Source organism: Salmo salar, chromosome ssa12 (genome assembly GCF_905237065.1).
Source record: "Salmo salar chromosome ssa12, Ssal_v3.1, whole genome shotgun sequence".
Classification (NCBI taxonomy): domain Eukaryota; kingdom Metazoa; phylum Chordata; class Actinopteri; order Salmoniformes; family Salmonidae; genus Salmo; species Salmo salar.
In genome coordinates, this window is record NC_059453.1 from 44,920,809 (window position 1) to 44,939,598 (window position 18,790).

Below are 18,790 nucleotides of genomic sequence, written 5' to 3' on the forward strand. Positions count from 1 at the left end.
ATTTGCATACTGCCCCAACAGATCCACAGATGATGCAATCTCTATTGTACTCTACAATGCCCTTTCCCAGCTGGACAAAAGGAACACCTACGTGGGAATGCTATTCATTGACTACAGCTCAGCATTCAACACCATAGTGCCCTCAAAGCTCATCAATAAGCTAAGGACCTTGGGACTAAATACCTCCCTCTGCAACTGGATCCTGGAGTTCCTGACATGTCGCCCCCAGGTGGTAAGGGTAGGTAACAACACATCCTCCACGCTGATCCTCAACACAGGGGCCCCTCAGGGATGCGTGCTCAGTCCCTTCCTGTAGTCCCTATTCACTCATGACTGCATGACTTCAACACCATCATTAAATTTGCCGTTGACACATCATTGGTAGGCCTGATCACAGACAACAATGAGACAGCGTATAGGGAGGTGCCAGGCCAACAACCTCTCCCTCAACGTGATCAAGACAAAGGAGATGATTGTGGACTGCAGGAAAAAGAGGACCGAGCACGCCCCCATTCTCATCGACGGGAATACAGTGGAGCAGGTTGAGAGCTTCAAATTGCTTGGTGTCCACATCACCAACAAACTAACATGGTCCAAGACAGTTGTGAAGAGGGCACGACAAAACCTATTCCCCCTCAGGAGATTGAAAAGATTTGGCATGGATCCTCAAACGGTCCTACTCCTGCACCATCGAGAGCATCTTGAGTGGTTGCTTCACTACCTGGTATGGCAACTGCTCGGCCTCCGACTGCAAGGCACTACAGAGGGTAGTGCGAACGGCCCAGTACATCACTGGGGCCAAGCTTCCTACCATCCAGGACCTCTATACCAGGCGGTGTCAGAGGAAGGCACTAAAAATTGTCAGACTCCAGCCACCCAAGTCATAGACTGTTCTCTCTGCTACCGCACGGCAAGCGGTACTGCAGCGCCAAATCTAGGTTCAAGAGGCTTCTAAACCTCTTCTACCCCCAAGCCATAAGACTCCTGAACATCCAATCAAATGGCTACCCAGACTATTTGCATTGCCCCCCCCCTCTTTTACATCACTTCTGCTCTCTGTTTTTATTATCTATGCATAGTCACTTTAATAACTCTACCTACATGTACATACTACCTCAACTAACCGGTGCCCTCGCACATTGACTCTGTATCGGTACCCCCCTATATAGTCTCGCTATTGTTATTTTACTACTGCTCTTTAATTACTTTTTACTTTTATCTCTTATTCTTATCCGTATTTTTTTTAACTGCATTGTTGGTTAGGGGCTCAAAAGTAAGTATTTCACTGTAAGGTCTACACCTGTTGTATTCGGCACATGTGACTAATCAAATTTGATTTGAATCAGAACTACAGGCTATTTGTCTAAGAACATGATTTTGTGTTGGTCATAAAGTTGTTGATCCACTTTGTTTTGGTGAATCAGGTCTTTTTCTGATGTTCGACTATGAAACATCCTCTAAGCTCCTTGAAAAGTGGAACTCTATTAAAGCCTAATGTCATCAAACTGGCAAAATCCCTGACTACTACAACCACTGATTTGCGTCGCCTCCTGAAGTCTGCAGAAATACTGACAGAGAATGGCAGCGAAATCGGTAAGTGGATTCTCTGTTTCATTGCCCTCAGACAGGGACAATATGTCCTCCTCACTGCTGCTTCATCTCCTCCCACCACCAGCAGGAGGGAAGAGGACCAAGATCAGTGCCAGTTAGGCTGTGGGCAGACTAGTGCACTTTCATAAGGGCAGATGATACAGTAATTGTTGTGTAATTTATTTTTTTGGATTCTCTTCCTTGCCTTAACATGTGGAGAGTCTCTTAAAGGCCCTTTGTGTTTTGCTGTCATGCTGCAGCATTGAAGACCATCTTGATGGGAGCCATGGTCGACAGCCATACCTCCTTGCTATCGGAAGAAGACAGAGCAAGATTGACAGCTACTACATCGTGGCAGACGAGGCTTGTTCCCTGCCAAGCAACTAGTGGCCTGTGTGTGCGCGCGTTTGATGAACTGTTCAAAGCCCACTTTTTCTTTAAGCTGACGTATGATTTTTGTCAACTTCTACACATTTGTGCTCACAACCATCTACAACATTGATGAAGGCACAACAAGAGGCCCCTGGTGTGATAGAGTGAGGACAAAACGTCTGCTCAAGATGGTGGTAGACGGAAGTTTTCAACATACTCAGGATTCAGAAAACATTTGAATAGTGTTCATATGGATATTGGTCAAGTAGTTGATGCATTAAGCTTAGAAGGGCCCTCTCAGGTTGATTGTTTTGAGAAGAATGGACAGAGTCTTGCTAAAGATATGTGTGCCTGCATCCTTGCCAAGTTGCAAGCTAGTGGTGTTGCAAATAGTGTTGTGTCAACAGTAGTGTGTGATTTAGAAGAGCTTACTACTGGGCTGCACTCCCAAATTAAACAAGATGCTTTGTCAGTTATGCCTATGGATAACCCCTCTACATCTGCTGTAAAATATCGTTTTGAGAACTTTGAAAACCCATTTGCCAGTTTTAAAACAAACCAAGAGAACAAAGTACTTCAAACTAAAATGGGGTGTTGTGGAGCCAGTAGATGTAGTGTTGGGTGTCACGCCTGCTCCCGCTCTCCCTCCCTGGCGCTCAGCACTACGCACTCCTGCCACCATAATTACGCCCACATAAATAAATTAAACAAAACAGAGTTACCACTCTTGTAAGGAAGCCTTTATTGCTCCTGTTTAACTCACCTACAATTTGCAGGCTTGATTTATGAGTTAGAAAGAACCAGACCGAAAATTGTTATTTCTTAGTGTGAATATTTACCACTTCCTGGTGTCAGTATGCCTTCTCTAGAGTTGATCCTCAACACTGAAAAGGTGTTGCTGCTTAATAGCATAAACCATCATTGAATTTAACTCCCCCTACTCCTTTTTCCAAAAAGGCATTTTGCAAACCAAGCCCAGATGTACAGTATCTAATATTTTCCCCTCACACCCTGACATGATTCCCCTAACAGAGATATACCTGTAACAGAATAATAAGATGAGATTCTACGTTGAGACTTGGCATTAGCATGATAATAGAAATGTAATTAGCAATACCACCGAAAGGAAGGAGCTGTCCACAGGGCTGCCTACATTGTCCTTTTACTTTTGGAGCATTGGCGATTAGAGGAATTGTTGTGTTGTAAGACTCATTGCGGCTTTGAATGAGCCTTTGTGGCATTAAAAATAATGTGAGCCTCCGATTTTGGTATTGGTACGTGGAGGAATTATGTTTATTGGCGCTGTGTAATTGCGTCTTTCACTTCTCTTTTTGTCTCTCGGCTTTTTGTGGTTTATACCCTATTCTCCATAAGAGAATTCGTTATGTCTAATTTCTGTACAGTAAATAATCTCCTTTCATTATGCAAATCAATTTAATTTCAGCTAAAGATTGGAGAGCGAGGGAACTGAAAAGGACGGAAATTACACAAAACGAAATGAATTTGGAATGAAGAATTTGAGTCTCCTTGGCCCTCTTTCAATTGATCAAACCTCACAATTTTGTGTGCTCATTGTCACATCCATAAAACATTGAGTTGATACCTGTTTTGCCCTTAAACAATTATGCTCCTTGAACAATGTCGGGTGAAAGACAGGGCTTTAAGATATTGCTTTAGAGTGATGATCATTTAAACTCAGCAAGAAAGTACAATTTGCCAAAGCAAATAACTTTGTCTTAATTTTTGGACTTTGTCTCATGTAATATATGATGAAAGGCTTTTATTACAAAATATTACAGAGTGCTGGCATGGAGAATTGTGCATAAAAAATAAAACTGTTTAAATAAACTAAATATGCTTCTCTACTAACAATCTGGGTAAAAATTGCAATGAATGTGAGTCTTACTTAGTACATTTAGTAAATGCTTGCTTTTCAAAGGCTAGCACCCTTGCAAGCAGGCATCCCAACTAAGCTAGTTAGACAAGCTACTCTAACTTGATTGATAGCTTGAAAAGGCTTGGTAGCTAGGAGGTTGGGAGATTAGCTAGCTAAAGCCAACTTCATACAATTGCAAGGTGGCTAGTATTACAGAGGAATAACAAAATGTTTTATTTATTAATCAAGAAGGAATGAATAGGCTACATACTGTAGCTTGATCAAATTAATTTACAAACATACATTACCTCCTGTGAGTCCTGCCCATCACCGGCAGCTAATCAAATGCTGTGTATGTCACTACACTCCTCCTCCACTGACAATACTGCACAAAAATTTCATTTAACATCAGATTTTTTTTTAACTGTAGAAATCGAAGGGGGCACGTGACTTTGTGCCCCCTATAAGCACGATACCACTGACTGTCACTGTATTTCATCTTCAATCACCATCAAGCATTACAAAGCACTAGGACAGGCCACTTGGATGAATAAAATCCCTTTAATTTGGGAGTCATCTGCACTACACACACTGCACTCACCCCCTTTGACGACAACGAAGAGACTTTGGGCGAGCTCTCTTCCCCCTCAGCCCCTGATCAAATTACAACTTGAGTCTACAGCCAAATGGCTCTGTGACCGATATGAATGGATCGCGCTCGGCCCCCAGGGTGGTGGGTTGCAGCCTGTCTCCACATGGGGCTCCGACAGATGCTGTGCTGTGAACAAGCAGTCTCAGCAGGGCCAGCTACGACGACACCCGCCACACAAGACAAATGGTTTAACTCAGCCTCTCATGTCCTCTCGTTTTGCTTTTGTTATTAAATAAAATAACGAGGGACGTCATTGCATGCTATTGCTGCTCCAACTGGGTATTCCAGCTGGGTGATAGTTGGCGTTCGATTTATCCATTCAGCGAAATTACAGAGGAAGATGTTGGATGTTATTAAAGTCTATCAAGGCCTGTTTGTATGAGAGGTCTTTCAAGCTAAAAGTGTCTCTGGGGATGACAACTGCTGTCCTCCAGACAAGCTAATAGCTTTGAAGGTTTTTGGATTGGGTAAACAGTATAAGGGCCCTTGTCTTAGCTTTAGCTCTCTATATGGGGACTGTCTTAAAGTATAACACTTTATAATATTGCCATTGAAAATAAAGAAAACAAACTATCTTGCTGTTAGCTACTTTACTGACTAGACATGGCTTGGCTGGGATTACAGTCAAACTTTTGGAAGAACAGTAGTCTGTCCCTGTGAGATTGTTGCAGACCTAAAACTTTGCTACTGAGCCAGGCTGTTAAAAGAAATTCATGTTAGCAGGCAATATTAAACTAGGGAAATTGTGTCACTTCTCTTGCGTTCATTGCACGCAGAGTCAGGGTATATGCAACAGTTTGGGCTGTCTGGCTTGTTGCGAACTAATTTGCCAGAATTTTACGTAATTATGACATAACGTTGAAGGTTGTGCAATGTAACAGCAATATTTAGACTTATGGATGCCACCCGTTAGATAAAATACGGAACGGTTCCGTATTTCACTGAAAGAATAAATGTTTTGTTTTCGAAATGATAGTTTCCGGATTTGACCATATTGATGACATAAGGCTCGTATTTCTGTGTGTTATACTATTATACTATAATTAAGTCTATGATTTGATAGAGCAGTCTGACTGAGCGGTGGTAGGCAGCAACATGCTCGTAAGCATTCATTCAAACAGCACTTTCGTGCGTTTGCCAGCAACTCATCGCAATGCTTCAAGCAGCTGTTTATGACTTCAAGCCTATCAAATCCCGAGATTAGGCTGGCAATACTAAAGTACCTATTAGAACATCCAATAGTCAAAGGTATATGAAATACAAATGGTATAGAGAGAAATAGTCCTATAATAACTATAACCTAAAACTTCTTACCTGGGAATATTGAAGACTCATGTTAAAAGGAACCAGCAGCTTTCATATGTTCTGAGCAAGGAACTTAAATGTTAGCTTTTTTACATGGCACATATTGCACTTTTACTTTCTTCTCCAACACTTTGTTTTTGCATTATATAAACCAAATTGACCATGTTTCATTATTTATTTGAGACTAAATTGATTTTATTGATGTATTATCTTAAGTTAAAATAAGTGTTCATTGTTCATTCAGTATTGTTGTAATTGTCATTATTACAAATATATATAAAAATGGACTGATTTTAACCGGTATCTGCTTTTTTTGGTCCTCCAATAATGGGTATCAGTGTTGAAAAATCATAATCGGTCGACCTCTAGTAGAGTCGCAATTCAACGGCTCAGACACGAGACGTATGTGGCAAGGTCTACAGTCAATCACGGATTACAAAAAGAAAACAAGCCCAGTTGCGGACACCAACGTCTTGCTCCCAGACAAACTAAACTTCTTGGCTCGCTTTGAGGACAATACAGTGCCACTGACAAAGCCCGCTACCAAAACCTGTGGGCTCTCCTTCACCGCAGCCAACGTGAATAAAATATTTAAAAATGTTAACCCTCACAAGGCTGCCGGCCTCAGAGCATGCGCAGACCAGCTGGCTGGTGTGTTTATGGATATATTCAATCGATCCTTATCCCAGTCTGCTGTTCCCACATGCTTCAAGAGGGCCACCATTGTTCCTGTTCCCAAGAAAGCTAAGGTAACTGAGCTAAACGACTATCGCCCCGTAGCACTCACTTCCGTCATCATGAAGTGCTTTGAGAGACTAGTCAAGGATCATATCACCTCCACCCTACCTGACACCCTAGATCCACTCCAATTTGCTTACCGCCCCAATAGGTCCACAGACGATGCAATCACACTGCACACTGCCCTAACCCATCTGGACAAGAAGAATACCTACCCAGCTAACAAAATTATGTTCCAGGACGTGACCAGAAAGTTATTTTAGTCCCTACATAAGTCATGATAACGTTATTGTGAAACGTTCCTTCTACGTAGCTGTGGTGTCCGCTGACAAAACTTACATCCCAAGGCTTTTCAGGACGTAGAAATGTGGTGGATTTTAAACAGTTAAATATGTGTATTTTTAGGTCAATCTCATAACGTTGCTAAACGTCAAAGTACGTTGAGAGCCCAATAAAATGCAGTTTCTGGTAACCACTGGGAACGTAACTTTTGTCAGTGGGTTCCTACAGTACCAATAAGGCACGTAACAGTGTGATGGGACAAGGACATCCCGGCCGGCCAAACCCTCCCCTAACCCGGACAACGCTGGGCCAATTGTGCATCACCTCATGGGTCTCCCGGTCGCGACACAGACAGGTATCGAACCAGCATCTGTAGCAACGCAGCTTGCACTGCGATACAGTATCTTAGACCACTGTGCCACTCGGGAGGTCCCTTAAGACACGTCATTTAATCTACCCTGAACATATACACAGTATCCTGTCGGTAGGTGTCCACTGACGAAATATGCAAAATCCCAGAAAATACGTTTAAAAAAATATGTTTTACTTACTGTATCACAATAGATTCGTAAACAAAATAACAGCAATAAGCTCACAAAATAACAAGTCAGTAAAAACATGAACACTGCACTCCAATCAAGAACTGTAAAACTGCTTAAAGCTAAAAGTGAATAACTATGTTATGTTTATTCAGGTGCTGCTGCTCCATCCTCATCCACTGTTGCTTCCTCAACCCGCTCCTGGAAGTCACAATAACAGAAATTGGTCATTATTTTCCGTAAACAAATTATCAAAATGCCGGTTTAACGTCGACTCCCTACTACATTCCTTTTGTAATAGCACAATCATTTACCTATACTGACCGACTGGATTAAAGTGAAGCAACAAAAAAAGTGTTATTTTTAATCATACCTTTCTCTTACTCTTGAGCCGAGCCGTTGCATGTTTGAGAGCGTCTGCTATTTTGTAATCTACCTCTTGCTAGGTAGCCTTGGGGTGTGCTTTCAGGGACGCTCCTATGTTGTGAAAAAGAATTGAAATGGTACATTTGAGACAGAGGTTGGGTATTGTCCCTCTCGTCCATCATAGGCGGTTTTGGCCATAAGAACTCTCTCCTTCACCTTTCCTTTGTCCTCTCGCCGATCTTAACAGGTGGTAGGATTACACATTTAGTTTGTAACTGCCTTGTTACTGATTTAATTCATTTGAAATGTTAATACACATTTGCCTTACCATCACTTGACCAATAATACCATCTACTAAATAATAATAAATAACAATCTAAACTTGTGCATTTACTTACTTGTGACAGCATCATAGATTGATAGCTCATTAAAGGACCTCTTCCTGCCCTTCAAGGAGTAGCCTGTCCACAGCTCCTCTGTTCCAATTTCTCATCATTCGTTTGATTCCTGAGCCCAGGTCCAGGCCACAGCAGAGGGTAAGGTATCGGATCTGATAAAAAAATTAACAATATTTTTTTTAAATCCCACTCATTTGTGTGTTCCTCAGATAAAAAAGCTGGCCATAAAGTTCTGATTGATAGTAATGAGATCATTTTTGTAGTGTATCATGTAATCATGGGCTAAAACTTGTGTAAACAGGCAGAAGGCTGATCGTTTCTTCTTAAGATAATTGGGAAATCAATCCAAACACTAAATAGGCATATGACAACTGCATTTCGTTGACATTAAGATATTTAGATTCAATAATATTGCAGGTTGCAATCTTCTCTCAAATCTGGACGCATTCAAGTGGCTCTTGATAAACAGCTAACTTATTTTTGTCAATTACTGTTAAAATACTTGATGTAGATTTCCCATTTTTTACAAACAGATGCATTTTAAATGGCCATCCTTACCATTTTCTTTTGATAGTGGGAGTCTTTAAGTGTTTCACAGATATCCTTCAGTTCCTAATTTGTTTCTGCAGAGTTTTTCAGCATTTCAAGTTGCCCCAAGGATTCTGACTCCTTTGGCTGCCGGGCCTCTATGGCCTCCATAACTTGGTTCAGAACAGTCTTGAACTCTGTACGGATCATCTCCAGTTTCACCATTATCCTCATCTCCACTGCTGGAAGATCTGCAAAATAATAAAAGACTCAGCAGTTTAGCTGCAAGCAGCATGACGATAGAAGCCATGAGTACCAGGCAGAACATGTATCAAGGCCATGTGAAATACCTTGATCAAAATATCCACCCTTCATATATATTAATAGTATTGATAACCATATAGCTGCTGACAGCCATACAATTTGGAATTGATGTTGATAATACAAGAGAAGCAACATTTTGTAACATTCGGCTAACATAATATACCTTTAATGTATCCAGCGGGCATCTCAGAAGCCACAGGCTCATCAAGCAGGATGGAAGCTCTTGGTCTAAAATATAAATAAAAAATCATGCTGTTATTTAAACTTTCTACATTTACGACTTCGAGATCAATATCTCGATGGCTAAAGAAACCTGATTCTGATGCTCTGTCTTCATCAGCTTCTCCCTTGCTGCCATTTGGACTAACTGAGAAAACAGAAGGAAAAGAATTAAGACATACTTGCATGCTTTTGAAACTGGCACAGAACCAAAAGTGAAGGGATGTCAGTCAGGAGCTCAGTGGGAAGGTTAATGAATCCCAACAAAAATAAATGCTAAGCATAATATTTTGTTTTAAATAATGCTTTTAGTTTGATGGCAAATACATACAGATATTTACAAACATGGCATCACACTTGTGTTTTACCCAAGAAGAATATGGTGATTTCACTACTGTTGTAAATACAAATTTCACCCATACACAGCACCACAAGTATTTGGAAAGTTCTAACAGTATGCACAAAGTAGAAATAAGACTTGAATTAACCTAATATGCAAAAATGTGATAGTAATTGTATTCTATTGAGTGGCTTTGAATGTTTTGTAAAGCTATAATACTTCATACAATTCAATTGTTTACCCTAACAAACTACAACCAGACACTTACTGTCGCTCTGGCTTGAGGTGGCACATGGCCTCAAGTCCTCTGCAACTTCAGAGAATATCACAGATGTCAAACCGTTACCACATTTACAGTACACACTTAACTCTAGGGACGGCGGGACGAAATCGTCCCACCTACTCAACAGCCAGTTGAATCCCGTGGCGTGTTATTCAAATACATTAGAAATGCTATTACTTCAATTTCTCAAACATATGACTATTTTACACCATTTTAAAGACAAGACTCTCGTTAATCTAACCACACTGTCCGATTTCAAAAAGGCTTTACAACGAAAGCAAAACATTAGATTATGTAAGCAGAGTATCCAGCCAGAAATAATCAGACACCCATTTTTCAAGCTAGCATATAATGTCACATAAACCCAAACCACAGCTAAATGCAGCACTAACCTTTGATGATCTTCATCAGATGACAACCCTAGGACATTATGTTATACAATACATGCATGTTTTGTTCAATCAAGTTCATATTTATATCAAAAACCAGCTTTTTACATTAGCATGTGACGTTCAGAACTAGCATACCCCCCGCAAACTTCCGGTGAATTTACTAAATTACTCACGATAAACGTTCACAAAAAACATAACAATTATTTAAAGAATTATAGATACAGAACTCCTCTATGCACTCGATATGTCCAATTTTAAAATGGCTTTTCGGTGAAAGCACATTTTGCAATATTCTCAGTAGATAGCCCAGCCATCACGGCTAGCCATTTAGACACCGACCAAGTTTAGCCCTGACCAAACTCCGATTTACTATTACAAAAGTTTGATTACCTTTGTTGTCTTCGTCAGAATGCACTCCCAGGACTGCTACTTCAATAACAAATGTTGGTTTGGTCCAAAATAATCCATCGTTATATCCAAATAGCGGCGTTTTGTTCGTGCGTTCAAGACACTATCCGAAGTGTAAATAAGGGTCACGAGCATGGCGCAATTCGTGACAAAAGATTTCTAAATATTCCATTACCGTACTTCGAAGCATGTCAACCGCTGTTTAAAATCAATTTTTATGCCATTTTTCTCATAAAAAAGCGATAATATTCCGACCGGGAATCTGCGTTTAGGTAAACAGACGAAAGAAAACAAAGCATTCTGTCGACGCGGGCACGAGCCTGAGTCTCACAGTACTGTAACCAGCCACTACCCAAACGCGCTACTTTTTTTCAACCAGAGCTTGCAAAGCCACGATTCAGCTTTTTGCCGCCTTCTGAGAGCCCATGGGAGCCGTAGGAAGTGTCACGTAACAGCAGAGATCCTCTGTAATGGATAGAGATAATCAAGAAGGGCAAGAAATTGTCATACAGGGCACTTCCTGCATGGAATCTTCTCAGGTTTTGGCCTGCCAAATGAGTTCTGTTATACTCACAGACACCATTCAAACAGTTTTAGAAACTTTGGAGTGTTTTCTATCCAAAGCTAATAATTATATGCATATTCTAGTTTCTGGGCAGGAGTAATAATCAGATTAAATCGTGTACGTTTTTTATCCGGCTGTGAAAATACTGCCCCCTAGCCATAACAGGTTAAAGAATAATTATGAGCACTCAACACGCCGCGCCTTGGTCCCCTCTATACGACGCACATTACAACGCCTGACATAATGATTTAGAAAATTGAACAAGATGCGACATGACTTGTCATGAAACACTTACCTTGGAAACTAGATATAGATTTATACGTCTACTCCACATTACACTTCGTTTTTACACCCTGGCGTAGCAAAAGCTATTACTTACAACCAGGTGGTGACACAGGTTTACGCTTGGCTTAGAACATATTCTACGTTTGAACTAGCCTTACGTATAGGAGTATGTTCAACTGATGCAACCTGCTCCAGAGCCACACAACCAAGCATACATTGCAATATAAACGGGAGTGGATGGATACAGTAAAATATTATTTTACCAGTGGATGAAAAGATGGAAAATCTGTACTTCTCCCATGATATTTTGTCAGGCCGGTCTCCTCTCTTAATCATTGTTGCGCTGGCATTTCTTGTCCAGTAGCAACACAGGACCTGCAAGATATGAGACACTATTTAAAGTTAACTATACTGCTCAAAAAAATAAAGGGAACACTTAAACAACACAATGTAACTCCAAGTCAATCACACTTCTGTGAAATCAAACTGTCCACTTAGGAAGCAACACTGATTGACAATAAATTTCACATGCTGTTGTGCAAATGGAATAGACAACAGGTGGAAATTATAGGCAATTAGCAAGACACCCCCAATAAAGGAGTGGTTCTGCAGGTGGTAACCACAGACCACTTCTCAGTTCCTATGCTTCCTGGCTGATGTTTTGGTCACTTTTGAATGCTGGCGGTGCTTTCACTCTAGTGGTAGCATGAGACGGAGTCTACAACCCACACATGTGGCTCAGGTAGTGCAGCTCATCCAGGATGGCACATCAATGCGAGCTGTGGCAAGAAGGTTTGCTGTGTCTGTAAGCGTAGTGTCCAGAGCATGGAGGCGCTACCAGGAGACAGGCCAGTACATCAGGAGACGTGGAGGAGGCCGTAGGAGGGCAACAACCCAGCAGCAGGACCGCTACCTCTGCCTTTGTGCAAGGAGGAGCACTGCCAGAGCCCTGCAAAATGACCTCCAGCAGGCCACAAATGTGCATGTGTCTGCTCAAACGGTCAGAAACACACTCCATGAGGGTGGTATGAGGGCCCGACGTCCACAGGTGGGGGTTGTGCTTACAGCCCAATACCGTGCAGGACGTTTGGCATTTGCCAGAGAACACCAATATTGGCAAATTCGCCACTGGCGCCCTGTGCTCTTCACAGATGAAAGCAGGTTCACACTGAGCACACGTGACAGACGTGACAGTCTGGAGACGCCGTGGAGAACGTTCTGCTGCCTGCAACATCCTCCAGCATGACCGGTTTGGCGGTGGGTCAGTCATGGTGTGGGGTGGCATTTCTTTGGGGGGCCGCACAGCCCTCCATGTGCTCGCCAGAGGTAGCCTGACTGCCATTAGGTACCGAGATGAGATCCTCAGATCCCTTGTGAGACCATATGCTGGTGCAGTTGGCCCTGGGTTCCTCCTAATGCAAGACAATGCTAGACCTCATGTGGCTGGAGTGTGTCAGCAGTTCCTGCAAGAGGAAGGCATTGATGTTATGGACTGGCCCGCCTGTTCCCCAGACCTGAATCCAATTGAGCACATCTGGGACATCATGTCTCGCTCCATCCACCAACGCCACGTTGCACCACAGACTGTCCAGGAGTTGGCGGATGCTTTAGTCCAGGTCTGGGAGGAGATCCCTCAGGAGACCATCCGCCACCTCATCAGGAGCATGCCCAGGCATTGTAGGGAGGTCATACAGGCACGTGGAGGCCACACACACTACTGAGCCTCATTTTGACTTGTTTTAAGGACATTACATCAAAGTTGGATCAGTCTGTAGTGTGGTTTTCCACTTTAATTTTGAGTGTGACTCCAAATCCAGACCTCCATGGGTTGATAAATTGGATTTCCATTGATTATTTTTGTGAGCACATTCAACTATGTAAAGAAAAATGTATTTAATAAGATTATTTCATTCATTCAGATCTAGGATGTTATTTTAGTGTTCCGTTTATTTTTTTGAGCAGTGTATTTATCTATCCCTTTGCCTGAAAAGGGTAAACCATTTAACTGATCAACTCACCCCATCTCTCTTCTCCACCCACTGCTCTGGTACAACTTCAACAGTGTTCTCTTTTACAAAATGTACAACATAATAATGCTGTGTGCCCTGTGCAGAAAAACAAAACACCAATTCCACACTGTTCAGTCTCTTGATTTACCAACCAAGATAGTTTGCAAAACTAATACAGCTTGTGAACTTGGCTGTAGCTAAATGGGGCTTGCTACAGGCTGTGCAAGATGGTAAGCACAACACGAGTGCCATGGTCCTCAAGTATAATAGCTTGCTTAACTTTTTAGGGTATAGGGGGCAGTATTTTCGATTTCGGATGAAAAGCGTGCCCAGAGTAAACTGCGTAATACTCGGGCCCAGAGTCAAATATTTGCAGATTTGGATAGAAAACACCCTAAAGTTTCTAAAACTGTTTGAATGATGTCTGTGAGTATAACAGAACTCATATGGCAGGCAAAAACCTGAGAGAAAATGCAACCAGGAAGTGGTAAATCTGAGAATTGTAGTTCTTCTTTTGAATCCCTATCGAAACTACAGTGTCTGTGGGGTCACGTTGCACTTCCTAAGGCTTCCATTGGCTGTCAACAGCCTTTAAGTTTTTTTCCTCCTCCTGTTACTGGGCAGAGAATAGTAGCTAAGTTAATGAGTGGACTGCCTATGGACAAAGGGCTTGGGTATGCGCGAGCCCGCGAACGCGCTGTTCCTTTTTCTCCTGGAATGAATACGCTATTGTCCGGTTGGTATATTATCAACGTTTTTTGTTAAAAATACCCTAAGGATTGATTTTAAACAACATTTGACATGTTTCTACGACCGGTAATGGAACATTTAGACTTTTCGTGTCCTGATTTACGCTCGCACGTTATGCCTTTGGATAGTGATCTGAACGCACGAACAAAACAGAGGTATTTGGACATAAATATGGAGTATTTCGAACAAAACAAACATTTCTTGTGGAAGTAGGAGTCCTCGGAGTGCATTCTGACGAAGATCAGCAAAGGTAAGAGAATATTTATAATACTAATTCAGAGTTATGTTGATGCCAGAACTTGGCGGGTAGCTGTACAGCTTGCTTCGATGGCTGAGCTATGTACTCAGAATATTGAACAATGTGCTTTCTCCGTAAAATTATTTTGAAATCTGACAAAGCGGTTGCGTCAAGGAGTAGTGTATCTATAATTCTTTCAATAACTGTTGTAAATTTTATCAACGTTTATGATGAGTATTTTTGTAAATTGATGTGCACATTCACCGGAAGTTTTGGTGGGAATACATTTTCTGAACATCACGCGCCAATGTAAAATGCTGTTTTTGGATATAAATATGAACTTTATCGAGCAAAACATACATGTATTGTATAACATGAAGTCCTATGAGTGCCATCTGATGAAGATCATCAAATGTTAGTGAATATTTTAGCTGTACTTTTGGTTTTTGTGATGCATGTCCTTGCTTGGAAAATGGCTGTGTGGTTTTTCTTGTGAAGTTTATGTCCTAACATAATCTAATTTTATGGTTTCGCCGTAAAGCATTTTTGAAATCGGACAATGTGGTTAGATTAACGAGAGTCTTATCTTTAAAATGGTGTAAAATAGTTGATTGCTTGAGAAAATGAAATTGAGATTTTTGCTGTTTTGTATTTCGCGCCATGCTATTTCACTGGCTGTTGAATAGTGTGTCCCGCAGGTGGGACGGTCACATCCCACCTAGCCCATTGAGGTTTTAACAAGACTGCTCTTTGCAATGAGATGCATTTGTGTGCTCCTCGTAGTGGTGCGGAAAGTCCAATACAGTCTAATACGTGTAAGATTCCAGATGCTGAAACACCCTGCAAAGGTAAGTATCAGAAGCGGCATCTTGGCTCACTACCTCACAGCAAGTATGTAGGCATTGTTTGGCTGTCTCATTTTGATGACCTGTTGGCAGGGAGAAGCTCTAACTGTGCGTTCTTGAACTCTTTTACAAATTTGCACAAGTGGCCGCCTCCCTGAACGGACCATCTTCTTTAGTTGTTGCAAGTAGTTCTCAAACTTGAAAGCACTACAGTTGTCAAGGCAGCCATGTTCTTCAGCATCAGCTGTGAGGTGTAGAAGGGAATGAACATTATACACGAGAAATGTGTCTCCATACAAAACCCTTCCCTGCTCCACAAAGAAGTTCAGTAAAGCATGAGTATAGGCACTGTGGATTGAAGAAAGTTGAGGAGAAACCAAAATGCACATGGCAACACTGAAGGCCATGAAGTGTGTGTACTGTTCTTTAGACAAGATTCTTCTCAGCACTACTTTCCCAGTATAGAGTAGAAACTGTCTGAATTATGTGGCCTTCCAATGGTCAAGGTCATCCAATCCCTGTGGTTTGCGAGCAAAGCAGTCTGGAATTGAATCCTTTAGTCGGTTTAGTCGTTGACTTACCTCCTTGACTTGCACCAACGACAACCTGGCCCCAGTCTTTCCCCTAGTCCACATCATCAAGAGCTTCCGGGTTACTCCGAGGCAACAAAGGTGCATATAGTCAATTGGGAATGACTTCACCATATCAATGGGGAGGATGCAAAAAGGAGAGGTTTTCCCTTCATGGTGATGTTCTGGCTGTACCAATTCCCTAAAGGATTTGTCAGTTCTGAGACACAGGTTTTTTACCTGCGGGTACGTCATCCTCCCATCATACCTGCCACAGCCATAGTAGCCAGAATACATCTTTATGCATTTTACCATGGCTTTTGCAGGTGCATCACATGTTACAGAACAAACTTTCACTTGCAGTGTTGTCTCCCCACTTCAAGCCGGTCTGCATCAACTCTTTAAGCTCCAGCAAAGTGTCATTGAGGAATTCCTGGGAGCTTGGTTTCGATGATGCCATTGCAAGTAACAGAGGAAACACTGTGGGTGGTGATAGATTGATGGAGCACAAAAGTGGCCATAACGGCACTTTTGAATAAAGGGAGACTTCTAAAACATTCAAATCTCCAACAACAGATTGAGGATAGATGCTTAGATGTTTCACTAACTCCACCTTCACTTTAAACCTGACAAACTCCACATTAGACTTGACTTCAACAAAAACATTGGTCTTTTCTAGGAGAGTTCTAGCAGTGGAAGGCAAATCTGGGTGACCATTAGACTGCAGCATCTTCAGAAGTGCATCAACAGCATTGTGTTTCACTTCGAAATCACTTATCCAGGTTGCCAGGTCCTCTCTGAAGGTAGAATCTTTTTCAGCATCATCATTGTCAGAATCAGTTGTCTCCTGAATTGCACAACCAGCATTGGCTTCAGTATCTGAATCTATGTCACTGTGTGATGGCAGTCTTGGCTTAGTACCACCTACTGCCTCATGTTCACCATCTGACTCTTCCTCAGCGTGTGTTGGCAGTCTTGGAGTACTACCTCAAGCTCACCATCTGACTCTTCGTCAGCATGTGTTGGCAGTCTGTCTTGGAGGAGTAACTTCCACTGCCTCAACTTCACTATCTGACTCACTTTTGCTGTCAGATTCAGTAGGACTGGTATCTTCACTCTTCGTGTCAGACTGTCTGATGAGACTAGATCCACTTTCATTGTCATTGTCTTCCTTCTCTACCCTTTTTTTCTTAAGGGTGGTTTTCTCCCTTGACAATTTAGTCCAGCTTCTATTGTATTCTCTCTTTCTTGAAGTACTTGACATCTGTGTTACACCAGCGGATTTAACAGTCTGAAAATGTTTAAAAAATGATATGACAATGGCTCTACACATACATTACAAAATGAAATTGGACAGCCTGCCTTGTCCATTTAAAATGAATAACCAGTTAGACAACACATAGGTTTACCTTTTTGAAGACATTTTCAATCTTCAGAACACAACATAAATAAACAGAAAGAACATTAATCTCTACTACGCAAGACGTTATCCATAATATCCATCCTGAATCAGAACTTAAATGAGGAAAGAGGTGACTACAGCTTCTCAGGCTATTGTGACACTGCAAGGCATTTGAATAATGTTGGTGTTATGGAATGGATAAATTTCACTTTTCATTATCTGGATTGTGCAAATTTAGTCAGCCCTTTAGTAAAAATGTATCAAGCCATATCCTGCATTATATATTTTTTACGTGCATATGCTAGTAATAGACCAAGAATACTTGTTAATGTTGTTTTTCATCAGGACCTAAGAACACGATTACTGAACCATGTAACACAGGCTGTGGTTACACGCGGCACTATCCAAGTAATGTAGCTAGGCTAAACTATCCATTAGCCAACTGGCTAATTAGCTAACTGGCAAGCTTCCTCGCTAGTTAGATAGCCTGACATCATCAACATTTCTTTATCTGGGGAGCTGGGAGTACACTAACTTACTTGGTTTAAATAGTACACACTGGATAACTTACCCTCTTGACGGTCGCCTAGGATAGGGGGCGCTACAGCGATTTTTGAAAAAAATGTGTGCCCATTTTAAACGGCCTCCTACTCAAACTCAGAAGCTAGGATATGCATATAATTAATACTTGTGGATAGAAAACACCCTAAAGTTTCTAAAACTGTTTGAATGGTGTCTGTGAGTATAACAGAACTCATATGGCAGTCAAAACCCCGAGACAGATCATAACAGGAAGTGGAATTCTGAATTGCGGACTCAACTTCATCACTTTGCCTATAAATCACACCGTGAGCAATGGTTCATTGAGCACTTCCTATTGCTTCCACTAGATGTCCCCAGTCTTTACAAAGTGGTTTGAGCCTTCTACTGTGAAAACGGACACAATGAGAGTCTGTGGAACGTGGTCACATGAGGAGGGCCATCACCATTATGACGCCGGCGCCCCTGGCTACCCTCCCCTTTCGAAACATTTTGAAAGACAATGCAATCGTCCCCCTTTGAATGTTATTGGAGCTCTGGTTGAAAAAGGCCCTAAAGATTTATGTTATACAACGTTTGACATGTTTGAACAAACCTAAATAAAATAAAAAATGCATTTTGTTGAAAGAGGAGTCCTGCGCAAGACGGAGCTTTTGGAGCAGCCTTCAGAACGCGCTAACAAGAACAAGCTATTGGAACATAAAGGATTAACTTTTTCGAACGAAAATACATTTGTTGTGGACCTGGGATGCCAGGAAGTGCTTTCTGATGAAGATAATCAAAGGTAAGGGATTATTGACAATAGTATACAAGAGTAGATTTGATATGCGATTGTTCCAAGATGGCGCTGACCTGTAATGGTAGCCTATTTTTCTGAGTATCGCAAAGTGTGATTACCCAGTAAAGTTATTTTTAAATCTGGCATTACAGGTGCTTTCAAGAGATATTCATCTATAAATCTTAGAATGACAATAT

At 41.6% G+C, this 18,790-nt stretch overlaps 1 pseudogene; it reads left to right on the plus strand.

Annotated features, from left to right (window-relative positions):
* Window positions 1-216: 216 nt before the first annotated feature.
* LOC123725646 (uncharacterized) lies at window positions 217-2,201 on the plus strand (annotated as a pseudogene).
* The last annotated feature ends 16,589 nt before the right edge of the window (window positions 2,202-18,790 follow it).